Below are 26,246 nucleotides of genomic sequence, written 5' to 3'. Positions count from 1 at the left end.
AGATCACAGACTTTTTATACCCTTTTTCTCCTTACTTTTAGGTCAATGTGCAACAATTTAGGGGTAGAAAGTTTTCTGATTGGCTAAACCCTTTGCAACTTGCAAGTCTCCTGAATGTTCCAGGTTTGCTTGTTTCCCATGAGACCGGGCATGACATTTCTCAATTGCATTCCTTTTGGTAATTCACAGGCAAAAGTTCCGAAGTAACAACATGCAAGCCTTCTTGTACAGGCCCTTCATTGTCCCCTCGGTCATTCACACCATTCTTCATCTTGGCAGTCCTCCATGTTCCTATCCTTGACAAGGAACACTTCGGTTCACGTTGGAGGTCGCTTGGAGATTTCCAGAGCCATCCGATTCTGCGCAGTAGACATCGCGCTCACAGGACGGTGGCAACTTCAGAACTCCATCTTAAGTACTGCGGCCTAGTATGCCCGAATGCCAACTTAAGCAAAAACAAACATAACAGTAATTAAAATATAGAAATGAAGATTCTAATGTTTAACCCACACTAATCCCGATATATATTAGTATTTTCCTAGCTTGTAGCAACATTTAAAGCAATAATACTCACCATTCTGCAGCACTGGAAGCACAAACCATCACAAAAGCAACATGAATCATGCAATTCTCTATTTCACCACATTCTAAAGTTAGTTTGCGTACCACCGTTAATCATTTAATTATTTGCCATGCAATCAGCATTTTAGTCTCACATGAATCTCGTGTTTATTAAGGTGCAGAGGTTGATTAGTCATGCCATTTTACACTAATTAGTACAAGTTAATATTTAGAATGATTACGTAATTAAATTTCATGCAACATTTTGCTTTACCTGCTACATCACAAGCATAAATGTCGAGGAAAACTCATCAGAACACTTCCGGTCCGGCAGAAGAACAGAAGAGAACTGGAGTTGGTCTCTATGACTTGTGAAGAGCTCTGAAGAACTGGGCCTGCTCCACCTTGTACCCAGGACAAAGAAGTGGACTCCGAGGGTTAGTTGGCTGACCTCCTGTGTGGCAATAGGGACTCAAAAAGATGGAATAGGCATTTTTCCTACAATTCGAAGCTGACTAATGGCCAATGGAACTTGACTGGACTTTGCTGCTTGACTCATAAAAGTGCAGTGCTGTGGTTGCTTGGGTACCAGGACAAAGTTTGGAAACTGTTGAAAACCTTTGCTCCGGAGCCAAAGGGACCTACCGTGAAAAGTACGAGACCGGCAGTTCCATGGCATTGGACTGAATTTCAGATTCATCCCCCTGAAATGCTCCAACATCCTTGGAAAAAAAACAACTCAGTCCCCTACTGTTTTGGAACTTAGAAACTTTTTCAAGCAAAAACCTCTAAAGCTCCAGAGCCTTAGAGGGATTAGCATGCAACAGGTATCGAACTGGCAGTCTCACGGCGATGGCTACATTTTCAGATTTGTCCCGGGGGAAGACAACTTTTTCTTCAAGAAAATGACTCAGTCCTTTTTTGAATTCGAACTTTGAAACTTTTTTAAACCACGACAAATCTACTTAATGTATCCAACCAGGGCTTCATTGTGGTCAGCCTCAAATCGCAATGAGGTCCCAGTCTACCACGAACATTGATTACCATTGGTGCCGTGTGATTGTCTTTATGCTGTTTTCACTTGAATCTTTAAAAATTCATATCTCCAGCTCCCCTTATTAGATTGTTGTCATTTTTTTGTCTTATTTCACTTGTAAACTTTTTCTCTCTTTATTTTACAACTGGTTGCGGGATTTTGTTTTTTGTGTGACTTTTCTACAGTGTATGCCGTCACATTGTCGTTGATTTACTTCGGACTGCGTTGTGTCATGTTACGAGGGATTGAGAACAGGTTTATTTTATTTACTCAGTGTGACATCAAGGAGGCCTTATCCTTAGAGGTCGATGCTTGTCCACCTCAAATAATAAGTATCCACTTTCTTACAGTCAATTAGTTCAATCGTACATTGTGCTATTGCTAACTATAAACTGTAAATCATTTACTCCATTACTTCACCACCGGAATATTTCCCAGGTAATTACAAGAATCCGTATAGCCAACTAAGTGAGGGAGGGCGAAGGGCAGAGTGAGACGGCTGAGTAGAGAAATGAAGAGTGAAGGTGGTGGGTGGAGGTATGACTTCCCTTAAAGTTGCAGTCCATTTGCTGCGTTAATGGATCAGCTCACATTTTTTTTTTGTAAATTAACATTGTATATTTGCTCTACTGTTAGAGTGAATATTTACAGGTTTGTGGTATTCTTGTACACCACCAGTTGAGATGGATCTGGGGCCTCAGACAGTTAATTCCTGAGACATGAAACTTGTGGTCCAGGCACTGGTTCTTTCCAGAGTAGATTATGGTAACTCACTCCTCTCTGAACTCACTAAAGCACACCTAGCTCCTCTGAGTGCACTGCCCAACGGAGCTGCCTGATTTGTGAGAGGCCACAGGAAATTCATTATTCATCCACATATCTCCTATTCTCCGCACCCTGCAGTGGCTCCCCATTGACACAAGACCCCAAATTAAGACAGCGTGCATTACTGACAAAGTCCTCCACAACTCCACTCTCTTTCAACTGGATGAAAAACTGAAACTCTCTGGAGCTCAACGGGGATTAAGAAATGCTGAGACCCTCCTGCTGGAGCCTCTGACATTGAGGTAAGTGCAACAAGGCTTTGGAACTCCCTCCCACCAGCACTTCGCACACCCTCTTGTCTGTTCACATCCATAAGGGAACACAACATCCCCCTATTTTGATAGCTTCCATTCTATGCTCCTGGACCATACCATTTCAGTACAGGGTGCCCACCCAGTGTCACTTGGAGGGTTTGCGAGACCCTTTGCTCCCATCATAGACACTCCTTCAGGCTTCTCCTGGGCAGGTAAGGGGGTCCCCATCTTCCTCATACAGTGGGTCCTGCCATCCTCTTCCATTTGCGACACCTTTCTGGAATTCCACAGTGAGTTCCAGGTTTACATACCTTCTCCCTCCCCTTCCACCTGGCCAGGAGTGCGACAAGTGGCCTTTGCAGTGGCCGGACATCCAGGGAGTAGCTGAGCGTGCTTCCTGTGCCTGGGGCAACCACGCCTCCTGGCTGGCACCAGTTCTTCTCCTAGCTTGCTAACACTAAAGTACTAGAAGGTCTTGCCCAGTGGACCCAGCCATCCTCCATAAATACCCTGGCCCTTTGATCTCCCCTGCCGTGAGGGGCCCGGGGCATTGATTAAAGAGGGGTTCATTGCTTGCATCTCCTATTTTGACTGAACCTGTCTTTCCAGTAATTACATGTTTGTTGTCTCTTCTGTTCTGTTTATTTTGCTGCTGATTTACTATGATCAAAGGCTAACTCCTACTTATCCTGTGATCCTTGTTTCCCAGGTGCTAATAATAGGCTGTTTTATGGTGTTTGTTCCCCAAGACTCACTTCCTGCTCTAATGTCTCTGGGCCCAGCTCGCGCTACATAAAAACCCAGATATAAAATAGAATTCTGAATGTTGCCAGAACTACTCATGGGACGCTGTTGCACTCTTTGAGAACTCTCATTTAGGCCGATGCAAGCCATTTCCACAGGCGTCGTTGTACTCAGCGTGAAACATTACAATTCTTTGTTTCCTTTAATGTGAGACTATTCTACCCCCTTCCCCCCCCCAAAAAAAAAACCCCTCTCTCCTATTTTTGGGGTTGTTTTCTTTCCGTTCTCAACTGGGAAAGGAATTTACTAAGCATTTAACAGGAGAAAATCTTTCACTTCTTTCAGGGGAGGAAAGAGTTGAGGAAACTTTGTGAATACCCACAAACTAACAGGCTGGGGGTATGCAGACACTTCCCAGGATATCCATGCCCATGCCCTGGGACGCCCACGCCATGCCACACTGGGATAATATTACATGTTGGTAAATAGATTTGCTGGTGCCTACTTGTGTTTTACGAATACAAACCCTGAATGCACACACACATTCATCAGACCGTACATGTTTACATTCTTATTATTAGTATAGGTTTGTGCTTTTTACGTACTCTGTTGAAGGTGTGAACATTTATGATGTTGAATCTGGAAAGTCCTTTTTTCAGCTCTCCTTTGACTTGGCACTTTAAATCCTGGGCACATTTTTCAGACAGCATTTGTTGAGGTCGTGAAAGTCGAGCTTCCTTTTAGCTGGTGCCCGCCACATTCCTTCCAAACCAATAAACGCTGTCGGTTTATTGCTAGGCTGATGCTGTGAAAGGTCCTTCTATTTAAATCCACCCTGCAGAGACGGGTGGGCGTCCCCGGAAGGGCACCGGACCTCCCACGTAAGCAACAGAGCAGACAAGCCCTTAAGCAGCAGCCGGCCCCCTCATAGGGGCACGCCAGATAATTGCATCTGCATTTTTTAACTTAATGAAGACTCGCTCGTAAAGCAGGGCCCTGGCAGGAATGGGGCGAGCACTTCGAGCGCTTCAGGCAAAACACATTTTTGCGGAGCTAAATTAAAACAAGCATTGGCCATGCCAGTCGTGGTGGCTTTTGCATTTTGAAAGGTTGCTCGCAGGCGTCAGTACTACACAGAAGTAGCCCCTTGGTAGCCGCAGTGAACGCTCATTTTACACAGACAGGAACACCTTGCGCTCCTGCTGTTTCTGTCTGCCACGGGTGCCTGAGAAAGTACATAGAGATGACCCGGTCATGTAACTGATCCTGGAGCTAGGGGGCGCTTGTACTGCTGCCCATCCTGGCACCAGGATATATGTTAACACGCATTTACAATGTAATAGGTCTCGCATTTGTGAGAGTTAGAGCTATTGCCGTTGTAAATGACAATGTATTTTACCCATGTGTTTTGGGTTGGAGTGGAGTGGATGTACGTGGATTGAATTGCAATTGTTAGTGGTGGAATTGTGTGGTGTGGAGCGTAATTTTTTGTAGTTGATTTATGTGGCATGGTGTGCAGGGGAATCATATGAATGGTAATTATGTAGTGTTGAGTGTACTGGAAGTGTGTGGAGTGTGATTGTGGGTTATGGAGTGGAATTATGTGGAATGGTATTTTGGGTTGTGTAGTGGTATATAGTGGAGGTTAATTATGAGGTGTGCTGTTTAATTTTGTGGCATGATGTGGAATTGTGTGGTGTGAATTGGATGTATGTGGAGTGTTGAATTACGTTGTTTGTTTTCAAATTATGTGGTGTGGAATGGAAATATGAAGAGTTGAATTGTGTGGCGTAGAAGTATATGGCGCTGAGTGAAACTATGCTGATTGGAATTATGTGGCATGGTGTGGAGTGTATTTATGTGGATTGTATTACCAAGTTTAAAAATTATGAAACATAGTTAAAAGAAAGCCGGCATGTTAGTGCGCGCAGATTCACAAAATGAAAACAAGTTACTTCCATTAGAATCATTGAGCCCTTTAATAGTAAAAACATTTTTATACAGCACTATTTTGGGGTGGAGTTACACAATGGTCACAGGTCTGGCCTAGTCCTCCCCAGTGCAATCTACTGACTGATGTGCAAAGTGGTCACAGTTTTTGTTGCTAGCACTTGAATGTTGAAGAGCAGCACCGTGTTTAATTCTGTTGAACTCTTCACAAGGGCAAAGAGTCTATTGTAAGTAGGGGGGGATATGACCTTCTACTGAGGGTCTGTGGAAGAGGACCAAAGAGCTGCCAGCCACGTGCTGACTTATGGCTCCTGAAACCAATAACCAAAACCAAAAACCTTTGAACCCTTTGAGCTAGAAACAGATTCTTTTTTTTGTTAAAATCTGCAGATTATGCAGAAAATGGTGGATTATGTGGCAAATGCGCCAAATTTATAATTATGCTAAAATTGCCGCAGCCGCACAATCACAAAATTCCAGTGGCCCTGCCTATAAGTATATTACATATATCATTTTAGTAAAATCAAAGGGCCTTGGGTGACACCATACCTAAAAATGGAAACCAAAGATGAGAGAGCATGAGAAATAAAGGGAGAAAGCCATTGTATGTTGTGCGCTCCCTACATGCGCCTAGATGGTATTTATAGGTCTCTCAACATTCCTCACTGTAAGAATGTGTTCTGAAATTGGGAATTACAGAAGGGATCCTTTTGTGCCTGGTATTTCTCTTAATCTTTGACAATGTGCCAGCTAGAAATGTGTGTTTGGCTGTGAGGAGCATGAGACAGCCACCACACGCAGGGTCACGGAGGAAAGGAATGTACCAAGTGTGATCATTTCAATCATCGAACGCTAAAGCAAGCTTGAGCATCTGCCAGCGTAGCCTTAACATTATTACATAGACGCGCTATCGGGAATAGGACCACCGAGCTTTGTGAAACAGGGAGAGGCAAAGTAAAATGGAGAATATAGGAACGGAAGCCTGTCTGCCTACAAAATAGAGCGAAAAGTGACAATGAGGAAAAACATGAATCAAAGATAAAACAAGCATTTGCAATGCAATAGGTCTCGCATTTACGTAAGTTTGAGCTATTGGCACTGTAAATGACAATGCCTTTTTTTATGATTTGCTTTTTAAAACATAAATAAAAGGCATTGCCATTTCCGATGCCAATAGCTTAAACTTGCATAAATGCAACACCTATTGCATTGCAAAGGCTTGTTTGCTAAGCTGCTGGAATTTCCGTCTTCTCCTTCCCTATCAACGCCCCCTTACGCCCTCGTGAAGCAGGCGCCTCTGGGAAACACTACCTCAGGGATCGCACAGGCATTTTCCTTTTCCAAAGTTACAAACGACGAACATGCAGAGTTGGACATTTTTGCATTTAGGTCACCTACAATTATTACCTTAGGGGAATCCTCCGAATTACTAATGTCACGGATAAACATGAAGATTGAGCTTACTAGATAATCATACATTTTGCCCGGTGGGATATAGATTGTTGTACACACAAGCACGGCATGCTGTTGTCGTGCTCGTGTTTGATGTAGTCTTGAGCGTAAACCTTGCTTCAGGCTCGTGTCCATTTTCATACAATGTCGTCATCCGCCACATAATGCATTGGAGGTTGGTGTTAACGGTGGGGCACGTGGAGCTTCATTTGTATTGGGGGGTAAGATATATATATATATATGGTGGTAATGACAGCTGTTGTTATTACTGTCTTGGACTTACCGCTGTCAACACGTCGCGCTGGAAATAAACGTTTGAATGTTTACAATTAACGGACTCTTCCTTATTAGTGACAACCTAGATCCTACATAGAGGTTATCTATCAGAAAACAAGTATTAACATTTTCCACAAGGGAGCAGCAGTCTCTAGTCATTAAATCAGTGTCCGTTCTGTTGGAAACCTCTGTACTATTTGGAAAGATGTTCCCGCACTACTGAATACGCTAAAATGCCAAAGGACATGAGATTGTCATTTTATATAAACCACAAATAATAAATCAAGCAGTGCAATTTGACAATGCACTACGTTAATGCATGAATTAAAGACTTAATATAAAAATAAAAAACAAATACAGTATAATGTGTTCTCAGAGTGTGTAATATATTTAGGAGTCCATAGTTGTGTGTTCGTTTTGTATTTCAAACATTATTAAATCAAATTATAAAGGGTTTTTGTTTAGCTTCACATCCAACCACTTTGTGGCGATATGGTGCTGTGAATTCCAAGTGTGAACCAAAATTAAAGTGTGTGAGAGACAGCAAGAGAAGGAAAAATATAGGAAAACACAAAGTCAAAGAGGGACATGGAGCGATGGTGAGAGACAGCGAGTGAGATAGACAGCAAGAGAAGGAAAAATACAGGAAGAGATAGACAAAGTCAGAACAAGAACAAGCGGCGCGAAACTGAAAGTGATCGCAATCGCGATAAAACATCAAAGCGGCCCAGCGGCCGCGAAAGTGAAAGACTACGAGTGCTTTCAGGCTGCCAAATGGTGCGCGCGCCCGGCACACATGCACAGTAGTTGGCGGCCTGAAAGCACTCGTTTGCACTTCCAAAAGTGCTTACTATAAGTCTCGCCAGAGCAGCGCTAAAGCGCTGTCTCAGGCGAGACCTAAAAAGGGACGGAACTATATCTGCTCAACACCGGCTGCTCAGTTGGCCTTAAGCAGGCCAGTATCCCTTCAGCGCTCACCAACAGATAGCCCATATTATTCATCAATCGCAAGGCAGTGTCAGGAAACGAATAGAGACAAGTCTGGGAATTACACACTGGGAAAAAGAATTATTTTACCAGGAGAAAAGCAAGTACATACTTTTCCAGCCTGTAGAAGAAGCAGAGGTTTTAAAGGGACTTATTTTCGTGCAAGGTATTGTTTTTCCTGGTTCATAGAAAGGATAAAAAACATCTCCAGATATAATAGGGTTGACAGGATGCTGCGATAACAGAATATTGATATGTGTGGATCTGGTGAGGACTGCGGGCAGCAAGTGCTTGAAACGCTAGTTGCAATAATAAAATATAATATTTTTGTTTTTTTACCCTCCATTAGTCATTAGTAATGAAGGGGACAGACAAGCATTCAACTACAGCTTTCAGTTAGTCTTAAGGGGGCAAAGAATGCTGTGGACTCTGATAGTGGAACTGCACTTTAGACGTTGCCGGTATTGATGGCTGCTATGCCGTTGCAGACTGGGGTGACAGTGGGTGGGGGAAGTGCTGCGTTTTCACTGTAGGTTTCATGACATGAATCGTTCTCTCTGGTGTTTGGCTTTGGGGTGCTTGCTGATTGGTGCTACATGTATGATCACGCATCATAAACGATACTGACAGTACAGCGCTTTTTTGTATTTAAAAAGCACAATGCGCTAGTTGTGTTACGCATTGCGAAAGGGACACATTAAGCATTTTACTCAAAGTTAGCATTTTACCCAAGCAATCGCTTCCATTGTAGTATTTCTACTGCCATTTTTGTGTCAAACTTGGTTAATATCGGCTGGTGTTGGAAGTCAAAAGGGTCAGCAGTGGTTTCAGTCTAGTGTTAAGCCCCTTCTAGATTGCTTTTAAACAGTCTACCCTTGAAAATGTGTTTTTTAATGCATTAAGGTAGACTCCAGCATCCCCTAGACATCATATCAATTCTGCGTGAGGAGGATCATTGATTTTTCCTTGCCATGCTAGCAGAGTGTTTCTTATTTTATCCCCGCCGGCTCGCTATGTGATGGGAGAGAACATGTCTAAGAGGCTGAAAAATCAGGTCAGGGGAGAGTCCAGGATTGAAGAGCGTTCCTTCAAGAATCCCTACCCAGAATCTGAAACCGTCTGCTCTGCGCCATTTGACCCCGAGGAGGGAAGTGTTATGTCTATGTAGTATTATGTTTAGTGAACAGATTACTGTGTGGGCTTTTCGTTCCATGGAATATGGAACATGATGTCAAGGAAGTTGAGGAACGGCAGTTACTGATGAGAGGAGGTTATCAAGACACCGCATACGCTGCATACTTGTACCTGCCTGTTTGTACAGAATAAAGTTATTCTGAAGCTACCCACGTTTGGACCTTCATTCATAACAGAAAATGGCGACAAGCGGGATCCTGTTTATCCGAAATGAGTGAAGGACAGAGGAAAATATCTTTAAAACAGGCAGAGTTGACGCTGCATGTACGCTGAACAGAGTTGGCGCAGCACACATACGCTGGTGAGCGGATGTATATTTACCTTATTTAGGAGCTGCGGGCCTTTATATGAAATCTTTAGTTTTTAAAAAATTAAACTTGGGCATTATAACGCTGGAGACTCCCTCGCGCCTCCTGCTTGCGAGAAATTCTAGCAGTTGTTGCCCAGGAATGTGCCCTCATGCTAACAGCTCGTAACTGCCCAGCAACGTGTGTTCCTCTCGCGCACAGAAACCTGAGTAGTGAGCAGACATCACTGCAGCTATGATGGGGTGCGTGTTGACGCTACGTATGGCGGGCATTTTCAATTGGGAACCATCAGGAACCAATCAGTTCTCTGTTTTGTTTTCTAAAAAAAGAGAAGGAAAGCGTCAAGCCTTGCGAGCTGGAATCGTAGCAAATCAGGAAAGGATTTCAAGTTTCGAGAGTCAAGCAGCAAGTAAGTCAATTTAAGGTGATCATTTTTTTCTTTTGTTCCTTCTAAAGTGATTAACATTGAAATACAATTCCAAGTACTACCAAGTACACTGTGGTGAATAAAGGACAGTGAAAAATTCCACTTAGTGTTGTATTTGGCGAAAGTGGAAGGCCATCTAAGGAAAAATGAGTCAGCAAACTTTTACTTCAAGTCCTCCACAAGTATTTTGGCCTGGTGGATCAGAACCATCTCTTAAATAGACAGATTGGAAAGAATACTATTTAAATTATATTAAAACTGTGGATTCTGATGGGAAAATGTCTGCTCAGAACAAGAAGCGCAGTTTGTTACATTCTTTAGGTCCACAAGGACTTAAAACGTACAATCAGATGAACAAACCGGTTGTTGGTGGGGATGATAGTAATGTGTTGACTGTCGCATTAGCAAAACTTGATAAGTATTTTGTTCCAAAGCATCACACGCTATAAGTTCTTTCAAAGAAAACAACTTAAAGCAGAGTCTATTGATGATTTTGTGAGTGAGTTGAAGAAACTAGCCACTGACTGTGCGTTTGGTGAGTTTTTGGAGGATTTAGTTTGGGACCAAGTGGTTATGCATGCCTTTAATCCAGCCATTCAGTAGTGTTTATGGATGGATGGAGATACCTGTTTAGATGACATTCTTGCTATTGTTCGCAAAGCTGAAACGTCCAGCAGATGTGCTAATGCTTTGAAAAGAGAGACAATGGTAAGTGACACTGTAGCCAAAATAAGAATGATGGATAAACCAAATTTTAGCAGTAGGAAAGATATGAAGGGAGGAGTAGCTACAGGTCAAACAGAGAACCACCTAAATGTTACAGATGGGGAAGCCTAATGCATTTGGCTTTCGCAAAATCATGTCCTCCAAGAAAAGTTATTACACAAAGGTATGCAGAAGAAGGTCTAAGTCTGTGAAATGTGTTCAAGACGATATGGACTTGGATGGTGATTTAAGAAGTAATGATGAGCATGTTTCTGAATGCATTTCTGAGATGATAAGTAAATTGCTTTTGAACATCAGGGATGGGTGTTTACTTGTAGAGAACAAACCTGAGTGTTGGATATGTATTGGTAGTGTGCAAGTTAAAATTTACGCTGATTCCTGTTCACCATATTCCATTGCAAACGAAGAGGTATGGAAAAGAACTTTATAAGTAAAGTGGGTATCAAACCTTTTTCATCTGACATTGAACCGGAAGGATATGGAGGAGAGAAAATGTATATGTTGAGTTATCGCTGGTTAAAGTCGAATTTAAGAATCGCCATTCCTATGACAAATTGTATGTTTCAAGAAAAGGCCCATCTGTTCTTGGCTGGAAAGACCAGAAAACCCTACATATCATTCTTGACTCACAGGCTGTAGAACAAGTGTTGGTAATGGATGAAGGTATGAAACTTTTGAAAAAGTGTCCGTCAGTTTTTCAGAAAAAGATAGGCAAGTTGAAGGGATTTGAACACAGAATATTACATAAAGATGGTGCTACACCAAAAATACATAAAGTTAGGAATGTACCAGTCGCTTTCAGGAATGATGTGGCTCTGGAACTTGACAGATTAGTTAATTCTGATAATATAGAGCCAGTAAAAGTCTCAGAATGGGTTTCTCCCATAGTAGTTGTTAAACGCAGTAATGGGAAATTGAGGCTGTGTGTGGATTTACGTCATTTGAATGACAACATTATAGTTGATCAATTTCCTTTGCCGAAAATAAATGAAATGTTGGCTTTTTTGAAGGGTGCCAAGTGGTCCTCCATAATTGATTTATCTGCTGTAGTGATGGTGTATGAATCAGGAATCAGACGAGGTAGTATATTTAGAAGTTTATTCCAAGTAGAAGATGGAAGCTTATGCAGAGACCCCACCAGGAGCAGTATGTTACTTGCTCAGCCCAACTCTCAACTGACTCCTAGAGTCCAGTATCCCAACATTCCAAGACATCACATGAATGATAACATTCCACAGGATATCTAGAATGGCTAAGCAGAAATGCAAGATACTACACATCTTCCCCTTTATAAAAACATTAAAAATGCAAAGTATAACCATAACAATAGAAACATAGAGTAGACGATGAGGAAAGAACATTAAGAAAAACTACAAAGCATTAAGAAAAAACTACAAAGCAGGAACACGAAGAATAGAATGAGAAGACAACACTAAATACATAAAATATAATTAAATGAATAGGAAGAGCAATAAACGAGTACAGCAGGAATAAGAAGGGAAGAGAACACTAACTACATGAGGTGAATAATTACAAAATGTGAATAAGATGTGACGCACAACACGAAAAACATAGCAAAGGTAAGAAAAATAAAACAAGGATGAAGGAAAGAAGACACACATCTTCTCTTTCAAAGACAAAAGAGAATTAAACCATACGTTCAAGGTACAGCAAAACACACCAATTGGCCAGACTGGTATGAAGGTGAGAACCGACGAACGGAAGGCAAAAAAGAGAAACACACAAAAAAAAAAAGAAAAGTACTCCTAACAGGAGAAAACAACAAGAATCTCCCAGAAAGAAAGAAAGAAGAAAGGTGAGAAAACTACACCTAACAGGAGTACAAACCATCTAAAAAATGGAAGAACCACAATTGCCAGTAACATTTCTAGAAAGAAACCCTTACACAAGGTAAAACAGAAACTGGCAAAACATTTGAAGAAGAATCATACAGAACTGTTGAAGAAAAAATCATACAGAACTGTTGAAGAAGAATCACAGGAAGAGGTTTCGTGCACTAAAGCTTGTAGAACAAAATTTGGAATACAACAATAGAATCATTAAGTATCCATTAGAAAATTACAACAGCTTCATAATACTTACAGGTGAGCGAATTCTCAACCGATAAGTGGGAATGTAGAAGGAAATCATGCCAGAACATAAAAATTAAGGTGGAGTGGAAACTTGAATAATATTAAATTAACCATGTATCACACAGTAAATGTCCCCAAAATAATAAAATAAAATAAATAAGGTAGTCACCGTTGTCCATTAGCGAAAATAAGTGGAAATAGAACATAAAAGGCTGTGCGAATCAGCAAAGAGGACTCGCAGCAGGGATTCAAGAAAACTTTGTAAACTGCAAATTGTAGACAATAAAGGTGTAAATCAACTACTCACACACTACGTGCCTTTTTTTTTTTTATGAAGAAAGTACTATCACTAACAGTACCTTGAGGAACAAAACACTGTTGAAATTGCCGATGTCCTGCAGAACAAGGAAAACTGGAGTACAGCAACCCATTAAGGTGAGAAATAGATCGACGTCCCCGATGTCATGCTAAATACAGGAGATTTCATGTGAAAAGTTGCTCTTGAGGAAATTTGACGCTGCTGCTGCTCTTGAAAAAAAACCGTGGTTGGCAGTAATTCTCCATCAAGAAGGAAGTATCAAATGGCAGAATCCAATGTAATCTAATTCAGCTGCCAACCACAAGATGGCGGCACGCACAGTGACGCAGTACCGGATGGTTACCGGCATCACAGTGCAGCAAACATTGCCAGGAAAGGAAACGTCATAGAGTCTCGAGGGAGAGGAGTGAACAACGCGCGTGAGGCCACTTTCAAAAGGTAAGGCTCGCGCTGGTGTGAACGGCGGTTGAAGGAAAATGATTAATTCAAAGCTTCATATTAAAATACTGTCAACTTCGGCGAAATAACAGGTGTATGGATAAATAAATACGTGACTCATTCACGAAATGCGCTAAGTAGTCACAGGTGGTGTACCTGACAGTTTAAACTTGAAAAACATCCACAATTTCATTAGTGGCAGTAACTCCAAGGACATTTCACCCATGTTGCACATTGAACCAGGCACTGCAAGGCAAAATGTTCCAACACCCTCAATGGTCCTGGACTGTAATGTAAAGGGGTGTCTTAAAAGAACTTAGCACTCGTCAGAAACACCTCGACAGACACGCTGGTGTGGTCACGCATACTGAAGACACCGCAGGGCAGTACACCTCTCCTCAAGAAGCAGAGGGGCAAGGCAGGCAGGCAGCAAGAAACAAAGGAGCAGGGGAAGTCGTTGCTCTGCATTTGATGGATAAACTCTCCTAAAGTAGCAGGAAGGGTACGGCTGTCCCACGGGGCAGGAGAGGCAATCTTCCTCCAAGACAGGCAAACAGTGACCAGCAGGTAGAAGGCAAGCAGGCAGGAGGTTACAGCACGGCAGAATAATTCTCCATGGATTTTAGAAGAAGCATGTAGGTAAATTACAGCAGGGACTGGCACTTAAGGAATGTGGGCGACCGGTGGAAAAGTCACTGGTGGGGCTCGCAGGGTGCCAGTATGCTTTTGAATTAGTGGTTAGTGGTTAGAAGAAAAGGAAGTCCATTACCTTGAAGTTTCATTAATCTTAGAAATCCTTGAAGTAGCAGGCGGAAGTTCAGTCAAGTTCAGTCAAATCGTCGCCAAAATTGTAGTGATGGTGTATGAATCAGGAATCAGACGAGGTAGTATATTTAGAAGTTTATTCCAAGTAGAAGATGGAAGCTTATGCAGAGACCCCACCAGGAGCAGTATGTTACTTGCTCAGCCCAGCTCTCAACTGACTCCTAGAGTCCAGTATCCCAACATTCCAAGATCACATGAATGATAACATTCCACAGGATAACTAGAATGGCTAAGCAGAACTGCAAGATACTACATCTGCTGCATACCATCAGATTCCCCTTGCTAAGAAAAGCAAGAAATGTACAGCTTTTATTACACCGCAAGGATGTTATCAATTCAAAAGGATGCCTTTTGGTTTGGCATCGGCTGCAACGGTTTTTCAACAGCTAATGCACCAATTATTTGCCAATACAAAACACACAACATTTTTCCAGTATGATATACTCGTGTTCCGTAAAGACAAAATGGAACATGATACATATTTAGAGGAGGTTTTTAACTATTCTGGAATCAAATGGATTAACCATTGAATACTCTAAATGTACATTTGCCAGAAGTAGTGTCACCTATCTGGGCCATGTTATTGACAATGATGGTATTAGACCAAAACTTAACTTAATTGATGCTATTAAGTGTGCACCTGCCCCTAATTGCAAAGATGATGTTAGATCTCTCATTGGCCTTGCTGAATTCTGTTCAAAGTATATTCCCAATTTTTACTTCACGAACATACTATATTAGGCAATTACTAAAGAATAGAAACTAATTTGTGTGGTTACCAGAATGTGTATAGGATTTTTGTGATATTAAGGAATGTATTGCAAAAGTTGCTTCATTGAAAAGTTTTGACTCTGATGCCCACAGTGTAATTACAACTGATGTGAGTAACAAGGGTTTGGGTGCTGTTCTTGCCCAAGTGGATGTTGAAGGTAATGAACACGTCATAGCCTATGCATCGAGATCCTTGTCACCCACTGGAGAACAGTACTCAGTAATAGAGAAGGAGACATTGGCCTGTATTTGGGCTGATGACCATTTCAGGGCATTTGTGTGGGGTAAATGTTTCACTTTCTGTTGTGACCATAAACCGTTACTGAAAGTACTCAACACGGAAGGCACTATTAACACATCTGCAAGAGTGGCTAGATTATCTATTAGATTGCAGGATTATTGTTATAAAATGTAATTTGTACCTGGAAAAAAAAACTGTATGCCTGAATTTTTATCTAAAATGCCTAAACAAATTGACAGATGTGATAATGAAGTTTGGAACTCATATCAAGTTGCTTATGTACAGGATTTTGGTGATAGTGGTATTTGTAAGGACAAATGGGAGGAGGAATACAAGAAAGATGAGGAATTGTGTAAAGTTAAAATGCACCTCAAACAGTCATGGCCAAGGAAAATGGGGAAGAACAACATTTTGAAACCTTTTTGGGAAGTTAGATTTGATCTATGTGTTCAGGGTGAAAATATTTGGCGAGATGAAAGAGTAATTCCCCCAAAGAGTTTGCATTTGTCCATAATTGCTTTATGTCATGAAGGACAATGTGGTATTGTCCGCTCTAAACAAACTGTAAAAACTTCATTTTGGTGGCCTGGCATGGATGGCGACATAGAAGCATTTGTTCAGACATGGCCATATGGTTTTTGCTTTGTTCGCCATAAGTTGGCAAGGTATGCTCAGACGTGAGTCCCTTGCTCACTTTGCCACTGGATTCAAGCAAGCCTGGCTGAAGACGGCTGAAATGCCAGAAACCGGTCCTAGGAAGCTTGTTTCCGGTCCAGGGAAGACATGGCTTGGCAGTTCGGGCTGGACTGTTCCCATGAGGCACAGGGTCAGACTGATTTGCATATGGCCATGTCTGAACTGGGGTGGCAGAGTGGGCTAAAGAACGGTGATGGATTAAACCCAGATCAGTTGACTGGGGGTGAGTGCTTGCAATGTTCAACACTCCGTCCATCATTTCCTTTGGTTTTTGCTTTGTTCGCCATAAGTTGGCAGGGTATGCTCAGACGTGAGTCCCTTGCTCACTTTGCCACTGGATTCAAGCAAGCCTGGCTGAAGACGGCTGAAATGCCAGAAACCGGTCCTAGGAAGCTTGTTTCCGGTCCAGGGAAGACATGGCTTGGCAGTTCGGGCTGGACTGTTCCCATGAGGCACAGGGTCAGACTGATTTGCATATGGCCATGTCTGAACTGGGGTGGCAGAGTGGGCTAAAGAACGGTGATGGATTAAACCCAGATCAGTTGACTGGGGGTGAGTGCTGGCAATGTTCAACACTCCGTCCATCATTTCCTTTGGTTTTTGCTATAATCGTATATATACCATTTGCCTAATACCAGGGAGTGATGGTGGGAAAAAAATCTTTTCTAACACAAATTGTTGCCGGCCACCGTGTCACCTTTCCTAAAATGGTGACACTGTGTTTAAAATGGTCGGTTATATATTTGGGATACAAGCCCGAACGGTCCTAGCCCAAAAGAAGCCCATATGAGGCCCAAACATCCTGGGGTGGGGGGGGGCACACCGCCCTGCAGTCGACTGCCCCCTGACCCCAAAACCCCATTGGGCCACAAGGGAGTAGTACAGACTACAAATGCGCTCCTTTGTGTGAAAAAGGCCACTTTATTGAAGACAGATGCTCATCACAAAACACCCTAGGCCTTCGCCTTACAAAACTAAACCTCACTGGTTCACTGAGAAAACATCAATGTAAAAAATATCAATGCTAAAAATATTGACTAAAAAATATAGACAACAAAAATATCGACTCCTATACTTAAACAGGTGGGTAAGTACAGTAATATCGATGGATAAAATATTGACTTTTATATAAATATAAAATAAAATAATATATATTAAATACAATAAACATAATATTACAAAATAAAATAAAAGTAATAACATTTTGATAAAATATAACAAATAAACTTAATAAAAAGAATAAACACACAAACATAAAATGTTTATATATAAATATACTTACTTTAAAACAATTAATAAACTATTAATTTTAATCTATGTTAAAAGTTTGAAATGATATAAAATAAAAATATATATTAATGATTCAAAATAAAAAAAACAAAAATCTATAATAAATTAAAACATTAAACTATTAAAAAAATATTTAAACTTGTATTTCACAATACAATCAGTGCAAAAGTTGGGTAAGTGTTGGATAGCATAGGAATTAAACTTACTATTCCAACTCCAGTGAGTGCAACAGTAGGAAAAGTGTTGGATAGTGGAGGGGTAAACATTACTATTCCCATTCTAGTAAGAGCAACAGTAGGGAAAGTGTTGGATAGCGGAGGTGACAAAATTACTATTCTCACTCCATGAGTGCAACAGTAGGAAAAGTGTTGGATGGGAAACAACCTTTACAACGCAACTATTACATCGCACTACACTTACAATGCAGGCATTACAACGGAACATCCTTTACAACGCATGACACTACAACGCATACCATTACAACGCATACCATTACAACGCAGACACTACATCGCATGTCACTACAACGCAGGCATTACAACACATACCATCACAATGCATACCATTGGAGTTAGAATATTAATTTTTAACCCCTACACTATCCAGCACTTACCCTACTGTTGCACCCCCTGGAGTTAGAATAGTAATTTTTAACCCCTACACTATCCAACACTTACCCTACTGTTGCACCCCCTGGAGTTAGAATAGTAATTTTTACCCCTATACTATCCAACACTTACCCTACTGTTGCACCCCCTGGAGTTAGAATAGTAATTTTTACCCCTATACTATCCAACACTTACCCTACTGTTGCACCCCCTGGAGTTAGAATAGTATTTTTTACCCCTATACTATCCAACACTTACCCTACTGTTGCACCCCCTGGAGTTAGAATAGTAATTTTTACCCCTATACTATCCAACACTTACCCTACTGTTGCACCCCCTGGTGTTAGAATAGTAATTTTTACCCCTATACTATCCAACACTTACCCTACTGTTGCATCCCCTGGAGTTAGAATAGTAATTTTTACCCCTATACTATCCAACACTTACCCTACTGTTGCACCCCCTGGAGTAAGAATAGTATTTTTTACCCCTATACTATCCAACACTTACCCTACTGTTGCACCCCCTGGAGTAAGAAAAGTAATTTTTACCCCTGTACTATCCAATACTTACCTTAAATGCAATGTAACATTATGCGTTGTAATGGTATGCGTTGTAAAGGTAGTATGCGATGTAATGGAATGCGTTGTAAAGGTAGTTTTTTAAAATGCGTTGTAGTGTCATGCGATGTAATGGAATGCGTTGTAGTGGATGTTACGTTGTAAAAATTGTGTTGTAAGTGCATGCGTTGTAAAAGTATGCGTTGTAACGTCATCCATCCGTGTTGGATACGGAGAGGTAAAAATTACTATTCCCACTCTAGTGAGTGCAACAGTAGGGAAAGTGCTAGATAGCAGAGGGGTAAAAATCACTATTCCCACTCCAGTGAGTGAAACAGTAGGGAAAGTGCTGGATAGTGGAGGGGTAAAAATTACTATTCCAACTCCAGTGAGTACAACAGAAGGGAAAGTGTTGGATAATGAAGGGGTAAAATATACTATTCCCACTCCAGTGAGAGCAACAGTAGGGAATGTTTTGGATAGCGGAGGGGCAAAAATTACTATTCCCACTCCAAAGAGTGCAACAGTAGGGAAAGTGTTGGATAGCGGAGGGGTAAAAATGACTATTCCCACTCCACTGAATGCAACAGTAGAAAAAGTGTTGGACAGCGGAGGGGTAAAAATTACTATTCCCACTACAGTGAATGCAACAGTAGGGAAAGTGCTGGATAGCGGAGAGTTAAAAATTGCATTTCCCACTCCAGTGAGTGCAACTTTAGGGAAACTGTTGGATAGCGGAGGGGTAAAAATGACTATTCCCACTCCACGGAATGCAACAGTAGGATAAGTGTTGGATAGCGGAGAGGTAAAAATAACTATTCCCACTACACAGTGAATGCAACAGTAGGGAAAGTGCTGGATAGCGGAGAGGTAAAAAATACATTTCCCACTCCAGTGAGTGCAACATTAGGGTAAGTGTTGTGTTGGATAGCCAAGAGGTAAAAATTACTATTCCCACTCCAGTGAGTGCAACAGTAGTGAAAGTGCTGGATAGCGGAGGGGTAAAAATTACTATTCCAACTCCAGTGAATGCAACAGTAGGGAAAGTGCTGGATAGCAGAGAGGTAACAAATACTTCCCACTACAGTGAATGCTACAGTAGGGAAAGTGCTGGATAGCGGAGAGGTAAAAATTACATTTCCCACTCCAGTGAGTGCAATATTAGGGAAAGTGTTGGATAGCAGAGGAAACCCCCCCCCCAAAAGAATATATATATATATATTTTTTTTTCTCTCCAAAACCTTCTGTGTATGAGTTGCCTCCTCCTTAACGAGAGTTGCTTCGTTGCTTTCAGACCCCATGGAAGCGAGTCCCATCAAATTATTCTCCAAATCTTCCCAATTGCTTGAAGGAAAACGAAGCCTTGTGCGGTTTAAAAAGAATTTATTCTCAATCAGCCACTTGTCAAATGCGTTTCGAGTGCACTGCACCCTTGTTCACTGACATGGAGATTTGATTTCGCGGCCATTTTACTGTGCTACACACGTGATTTCCCAAAACTACAGTTTCAGTGTATGTGAAGAGAGACTCGTAGTTTTTCATATAATCAATATAGTATACCATTGACAATATGATATAAAACGCTTGTGACAATTATATATCAATAATATGCATGTCATTTCATTATGAACTATATAAAATATATACATTCATAAATTCCGCGTTAAAAGTTAATTAATTACACATTGCATTTTCCGTTTTTTGGATCGATTGTGCCCCAGTGGGCCATCACGTATAGCAATTTGTCAATCTAGCCCAAGTGGGGTGGGTTTCATTCCAATGTCAGCAAAGGATGGAACTGATGTTTTTTGTGATTTAGTTATGAATGAATTGAAGAAGTTAAGTGGTCAAATGAATGAAAATAACTTAAACAATAAATTTGGCAATGTAAAACAAAAGGAATATCAAGTTTTAATCAAAAAACTATCAGAGAATGAGAACTGCATTGTGCGCAATGCAGACAAAGAAGGAAACATAGTCCTTTGGGACAAACAGAAATATCTTATAGAAGCATATAAACAGTTAAACAACAGAAAATGCTATGTGAGAGTGGTTGAAAAAACAATGTTTGCCAGCAATGAAAACTATACTACACAGTTGAAATGTTGGTTTGATCAAGTATTGTATAGTATGAGTATAGGTTTTTAAAAATTGACCAACCAGTTACAGCGGTATTTTATTTAATCCCTAAGGTCCACAAAGACATTTTAGATCCACCTGGGCGCCCAATCATTTCAGCAATAGGATGTGCCCTAGAAAATAATCTAAATATGTAAATTCCTTCATCAATCCCCTTGTCCAAACCTTACCATCTCATATTCAAGATTCAGGAGATTTTCTAAGAGGTATTCATGATCTACCCTGGGAAGATGATTATCTTTTAATAACCATCGATGTGTCAACACTTTACACGAGCATACGTCATGAGGATGGATTAAAAGCAGTTAGATATTTCCTGGGAACGAGACCAATCACAATGTGGTCTAATACTCAAATGCTATTATCCATGATCGAGAAGTGTTTGACAAGTAACTACTTTTTATTCAATGATGAATTTTTTCATCAGATCTGTGGTACGGCGATGGGCACCTGCTTCGCCCCAGCTATGCTAATTTGCATATGGGCTGGTGGGAGGAGCAGGTAGTCCGGTCGCAGTACCAGCAGCAGTGGGAAAAAAACATTTTACACTGGAGTCATTTCCTTGATGATGTGTTTTTAGTATGGAAAGGCACAGAAGAGGAGGCCAAGCTGTTCATCAATGATTTACAATGTAACAACCTTAATTTAAAGTTTACTAGTGAAATGAATCGAACTAATGTGAACTTTTTGGATTTAACAGTGTATATTGAGAATGGAAAAGTAGAAACAAAGTTAAATAGAAAACCTACTTCCAGCAATACTCTTTTGCATGCAAATAGCTTTCACCCAGTAAATCTTAAGAGGAGTATTCCTTATGGAGAATGCTTACGTACTAAACGAAATTGCAGTAATGAGAAAGAGATAAAGAAAGAAATGAAAGTCTTAAAACATAGGTTTAAGACAAGAGGATATCCAGATGAATGGCTTGATGATGCAATCTTCAAAGTGAATGAAAAGAAAAGAGAGAATATTCTATTTGAGAAAAAAGATAAGAAAAAAATGGATTCAAACCAACCAGGTAGATTTGTAACAACTTACAGTGCTCAGCATGATAAAGTAAGAGGTATTTTAAACAAACAGTGGCATGTGATTAAGAATGATCCAATCCTTGGCAAAGTTGTTTCCCGCAGGCAGCAAATCACATTTCGCAAAGCGAGATCCCTTAAGCAAACTCTGGTCAAAAATACATTGAAAAAACCCCAACCAAAAACAACTTGGTTAACAAAACGACAGGGTTTTGTGAAATGCACCACCTCCCCCTTGTCATCACTGAGTGTGTTCAGCTTCGCTCTCCACTGGACTGGGCACAGGCCTGCATCTGGGAAAGCACCTAACCACACTGTCTTCCCTTTAGATCTTTGGTCTGTCTTGGATTGTCGAAGTCACAGCTCTTGGCTACCCCACTCTTCTCTCCTACCCCCTACATCTGTCCATTCCAACCCTGGAATTCCTTTCCTCCCCAAGAGCTTAGACACCTTGAAAGCCCCAAAGGACTTCTAGAACATCAATGTCGAGAACAAAATTGTCTCTGTCGTCCCTCTGCATATGTTTGGCAGTACTCTTCCAATAGAAGCCCATGTTCTGGTGTGAACCTGGGCTTCCATTGGAATGCTCAAGGGCATAATATCAAGCCCATTATCGCCGCTTTAGTGGCAGTTTCCTGCTGCTAAAGCAGCGATAAATTTAACGCCATTCTTGATAATATGCCCCCAATGGTGGTACCATCATAAGATTTTACTAAAGATTCTTAACTGGAGCACTGTTTGTTGGGTGGGGAAATGTTGCCCCTTTTGTTACTTGCAGTTTATAAGTTTAAATCCTAATATAGAACAGTAAGCTATTAACTATCAAAGAGCTGCATTTCCATTCATTGCAACCTGCGACAGACCACCCGAGCGGAAGAGTAGTATAGCTTTTGACTGTAAGAACGTAAGGGTGTTTTTGAACAGTAAATAGAAAAATTCAGCCTTAAATTTAAAAATCAGCACCAAGAGGAATAACCTTCAATCATGTTTTACTTGCAGATAAGTTTAAACAAAACACAGAACAAGGCACAGTAGGGCAGCCGATTCAAGGGAGTTCCTCAAATACTAAAATAGATGCCTAAATAACAGCCAACCTCTATACATCTCAAACCACAAAGTGACTAGCTAGAATTTAAGCTCTGCATTTTCAACCCCATACCTCCTGCTATGCTGTAGGTACCATGAGTGAGAGGGGCTGCAGCTTGCACCACACGCACTGCAGCCTCGCAGAGTAACTACATTTAATACAGTTAGTGAGAGTGCGTGTGCCGGAGTATGGGAGCGCATGCCTGAATGTGTGTGACTGGCACATTTCCAGTATAAAGCCGGCGCTGGCATAATGTTGATAATTCTTTGCAAGTTAAGGGAATCCATGGTATGATGGTGCCTATCATTTGAATAAAACTAGCTCAAGCATAATGGTGGCAGCTCCAGGCATCCACGGCACGATGATGCCTAGCCCTGGGATAATGCCACCCCCCTCTTGCATAATTGCAAGGCAAAATCCAGCACTGGCAGCAGGAAATGGGAGTTTTTGCCTACGCTCAAACGTCTTTTTGAGTGTGTTCTTCATCTATGTTTACACTTTGCTAACATACAAAAAATAGTTAACTAAGAATATAGGCTCTGCGCTGTTCAATCTACTAATCCAAAAACACTTCTGCCATACTCTTTACAACATACAATGCGTTTCAGCTGGGAGCTAGGAACATTACATAAAGCTACTGATTTTATTGATTAATCCTTTTTATTCAGAACACCTTTTTTTAGTAAAACACAAATAAAATATGATTCTCCTAAAGTCCATTCATAAAATCCATGCTTGAATTTGACATATTTCACTACTTCTCCGCAGAGGCATGCTCTGTGTACACACGTAAACCATGCCAGCTAAATGATCTTAGGGTATTACAATGCCAATGGTCTTGTAACTTAACAAGACAATGTATCAATGTGGTTGTGCTCACTCCCTGCTTCTGAGCACCCAGTGAGCCTTTTTATGACAAGCATTCCTACAAAGCAGAATATTCCTAACTGCAAAACCCTGGCCTGTATGGTGATAATCAAAATAATGTATGCTCAGTATAGCCTGATGGTGCCACAGACTGGACTGCATCATGTTTTGTGTTGGGCTTAAAGGTGCAAATGAGATGAAGTCTTGTTTCTAATGAGGACCTAAAGGTGTAGCACCTGAATGTTGCAATGTTTCAGGATGGAGATAAAAAGTGCAGTTATCGAGCTAATACTCTTGTTTCAGCTACCACTCAGCAAGGGGCGCACTGATTGGCAGAGCAGATCATCGTCGCTGTTTGCCCGCCCCCATTAGTGCACTTTACTTCAATTGCTTCTTACAGTTTTTGTAGCTCAAATGGGTGTAATTTCGGATATTTATTTGTTTCCCTATGTTTCATTGCTTAATTTTTGCTCTGGAGAAAATGTCACTCATAGTTGCTGAAATGTCATTCAAAATTACAGGGAAACTATTAACATGCCACACATAGCAATCTGAATCTTGGCAGCTATGCTAAAGAGCACAGCAAGTTTTAAAACACAGCGTGTACTTTCAGAAAGTACACGCTGTGTTTTTAAACTTGCTCTACTCTTATGTTAGTAAAGCGCAGTGCGGGGAAGATTGTGGGTTTTTGTTTAAGTATTCATGTTGATCACTGCCCCTTCATGAGCTGTGCTTAACATGAATACTTAAACAAAAGCCCACAATCTCTCTCGCATCCACTCTTTACTTAGTCCTGCCGAGTATCACGCATCAGACCACTGGAGCCCATAGCACAACTGCTGCTTGCTGATCCTGAATGACCCGGGCAGCGCATTTCCCCAAGAAAGTCATTTGTTGCAGCCAGGAGCACTCTGGAAGTGCGTGGCCCAGCCGTAAACCGAATTACCGCGGCTCAGCTCAGAGTTTTGAGTAAGTTAGTCCCATGGTTCCAGAATGTGCTTTATAGTATAAATAGTGCTTAGCTCGTGATTAATCAGCTGCCATGTCGCTGAAGTTCTGCAATGAACCACACACACGTCACAGTCCCCTATGTGTAAATCTGAGATGTTTAGAATTTACTCCGGAGCAAAGCCTTTCGAATTGAACCATGCAATTAAATCTTTTCGCTTCTTGCTGCACCTGCTCCGGTGATTTGGCCTTTCATAAGACCCCCTCAATAGAGAGCCCCCCTAATAAAATGAAATATATGAACAGCGGATAATTAAAAAAACTTCAAGCACAAAACAAGTGGGCAATGAATTATATCTCACTTTACAACCGATGGGATACGTTGCTAAACCTGTCACCAAATGTCTTACTTACCACACTCACTAATACCATTGACTCTTCCATAAATCAACATCTTCCATCAAAATTAATAAAGAAGTCAAACTTTTGAAAAAAGAAACCCATGCTTTCTGAAAAACTGATGAAAGGGAAACAAGCACTTAGAAGGGTTAAACGGTGCTGGCGTAAAAATGACATGCCTACAGAGCACACCAACTATCTCACCTTGTCCAAACAGTACCACAACAAAAAACAAAGGAAGCAAAAAGTATTTTCTTCTCCACATAGCTAAGTAATGCACACACTCTTTCTGGAGAACTTTTCTAAATAGTAGGGGAACTCCAAAAACCTATATCCGAAGACAGCACTTTCTCACCATTTCAGTCACTGTGTGAAAAATGGTCCCTCTTGTGTAATCCAACTGGAGTCTTCAACCACCCATTAAAACACTCCAAACAAAATACTTCCTACAAATCAATTTAGATAAAATTACTGAAATGACGACCATTTTTTCACTTTTATTGACGCTTGAAGTAATGCCATAATAAGCAAAGATTGAATCTATATTTTAAAAAAACATAATTAGACCATTCCACTCTATCTTAAAAGCCCAAACATAACCAACCTTCATTGGCAATAGCACCAAAAGCAATCCAACTACTCGTTCATAGTGTAAACATTCGCAATGGAGCGCACACCGCTAGCTCCTCCTCCGGGTTGCCCCATGGGAAGCTGGTACATGAAGTTCTTGAGTGGTTCACCCCAGTGGGTGTAAGTAAGTACTTGTTAAACAGATGATCTCTAGACCCGATACATGTCCCGGGTTTTAAAATATCGCCCGAGACATGGCTCGGGTTTCGGGATAACTTCCCTCCTCAGTAGAGAAAACAGTTAGGGGTGGAAGAGAGGGCCGCCAAGCAACCGTCAAGGGCCTCAGTGCCCGCACAGGCATGCAGGTGCGTCGTCCAGGAGCTCGTCAGCTCAAAGCTCAAGGGAGCCATTTATATAAACATTCGCAATGGAGCGCACACCGCTAGCTCCTTCTCCGGGTTGCCCCATGGGAAGCTGGTACATGAAGTTCTTGTGAGTGGTTCACCCCAGTGGGTGCAAGTAAGTACTTGTTAAACAGATGATCTCTAGACCCGATACATGTCCCGGGTTTTAAAATATTGCCCGAGACATGGCTCCCTTGAGCTTTTGAGCTGACGAGCTCCTGGACGA

General features: G+C 41.2%; 1 long non-coding RNA gene across 1 annotated transcript in view; it reads left to right on the top strand.

Annotated features, from left to right (window-relative positions):
- The first annotated feature begins 2,094 nt into the window (after positions 1 to 2,094).
- LOC146829489 (uncharacterized) overlaps positions 2,095 to 26,246 on the top strand; it is a 35,385-nt gene continuing 11,233 nt past the window's right edge. The window contains exon 1 of the long non-coding RNA XR_014961996.1: positions 2,095 to 2,664. This is a non-coding gene — a long non-coding RNA (uncharacterized LOC146829489). The remainder of the gene's footprint in view (positions 2,665 to 26,246) is intronic.

This window comes from Triturus cristatus, chromosome 5_2 (assembly GCF_964204655.1).
Source record: "Triturus cristatus chromosome 5_2, aTriCri1.1, whole genome shotgun sequence".
NCBI lineage: Eukaryota > Metazoa > Chordata > Amphibia > Caudata > Salamandridae > Triturus > Triturus cristatus.
This window is presented reverse-complemented; position numbering and strand designations above follow the sequence as displayed.